Source organism: Trachurus japonicus, chromosome 10, assembly GCF_045865225.1.
Source record: "Trachurus japonicus isolate A0001 chromosome 10, Traja_1.0".
In the NCBI taxonomy this organism is placed as follows: Eukaryota; Metazoa; Chordata; class Actinopteri; order Carangiformes; family Carangidae; genus Trachurus; species Trachurus japonicus.
In genome coordinates this window covers 1101167-1103157 of record NC_140916.1, presented here as the reverse complement: position 1 = coordinate 1103157, position 1991 = coordinate 1101167, and positions in this window count along the sequence as shown.

The following is a 1991-nucleotide window of genomic DNA, read 5'->3' as shown; positions in this document are numbered from 1 at the left end:
GGTGTATGGCAGTAACTATATGTAGGTTTTGTTTTGTTTTTTGTTTTTGATTGGCTCTTTTTCAAGTGGGTCTGCATATGGCGGATTCTATTACTGTGACAGTAATAACAAATCAAACTCTGAACATCCCGTGCCATTGACTCCCATGTTAAATTTGAATTTTGTCAGAAATTATAATGATTTTAAAACTGCCAAATATCTGAAACTGTTGAAGATATCAATAAGCTGAGAAGTAGCTGAATAGTTTAAATGTTTGTGAACAGTTTAAAAGTTGAATGAAGTCTGTAGCTGAAAGTATGCTGAAGCTATAGAGGCTGAAAGAAGCAGAAGATTTGAAGAGTTTGAAGACTGTTGCAATTCAATTCCTCCTAAAATATATACGTACTTCTTTTTATTTTATCTTTCAATGTGTTAAGATCTCAAGTTGCTGCATTTGTTGGGGGAGGTCACCATTGTGTATAGATAGCAGACTGAATATTGATGAAGCTAGTATATAAATACTTTTAATTTTAAATCCATACTTCAACTTCAGTTAGGTCAGTACATGAAGAGGTTTTCTCAGTCTTGCTGTCAACAACTAATAATACCATAATCAGACATATGTGCTCCCCAAACCCCACAATGTTTATCATGTTATCCATGACTATGTTTGTTGTCTTATTCTGTTCTGTAACTACTGACTCCTGCAAAGAGAGAAAAAAGACACTGCACTACAACAGCGCTGGTAAATGGTGCAAGGCCACCACTTAGTGGTCATTAAAGGTAACTGCACCCTATTCTCAAAAAAGTTGTTAGAGTAATCACTGTGAGACCAGTAGGTGTAGTTTTTAATGCACATCCTAATGCCATGATTATTATTTAAGTTTTAATGTGCATTAATCTGACAATCTTTATTAGCTTTATTATTAAACGCAAAGGTAGAAAAGGAAGAGGGATGAGTAGACGCAAAGGCACCCGTTTTTACTATTTATAGGTATGTGTTTGAGTAAAATTCAATTTTTTTTTGTTTTATTCCATCAACTACTGACAACATTTCTCCAAAAATTAATAATAAAAAAAAAAAAGTCATTTAGAGGTTTTATTGGCTAATGACTAAACTAGTCTAAACAAAAAAAATATCAAGTCTTTTCAGACCTTGAAGAATAATAATAATAATAATAATAATAATAATAATAATAATAATAATGCAAAGAAAACATGTTAAAATTTATTCCTAAAGAACACAGCAAGAATATTTTAACTCAGGAAAAGAAAAGAATTACTTTTCTTTTTTAAACACAAACACAACTCATTCTCCTTAATGAGACACTGATGAGGTCGTCACCTGAACCACATCTGGTTTTAAATAAAAACCACTGCTGGGATTAAACATCGACATTATCCCACAAAAACTGGTTTATAAACTCTTCCTGAGTTAAAATATTCTTGCTGTGTTGTTTAGGAATAAATATGAACATGTTTTTTTTTTTTGCATTATCATTATTAATCAAGGTCTGACTTTGAGTAAGACGATATTTTTGTTGTTTAGACTAGTTTAGTCATTAGCCAATAAAAGCTCAAAATGACAATATTTTTTTTTTCAATTTTGGGAGAAATGTTGTTGGTAGTTGATGGAATAAAACAAAAACAAAAAAAAAATTAAATTTTACTCAAACACATCCCTATAAATAGTAAAACCAGAGAAACTGATCATTTTGGGAGTGGTCTCTTCATTTTTTCCAGAGCTGTATATAAAGTTTGAACAAGCTACTGTACTTTTAAAAAATAAATAAACAGTCTTTAAAGCGTTCCTAGATCTTTTCTAAGGGGCGTGGCCTCCACGCTGTTGTGTTATTGCAGCTTTGCTTTGCCTCTATCTGGGTCCACGCCCCCTCTGCGCGCGGCACCGTGCGCGCGCGTCATTCATCTCAGCAGGCAGACTGTAACCCCGCGAGGACAGCTCATCTCCCTCAGAGGGGACAGGGCTGAGCACGAGGCCACAGCACCACACA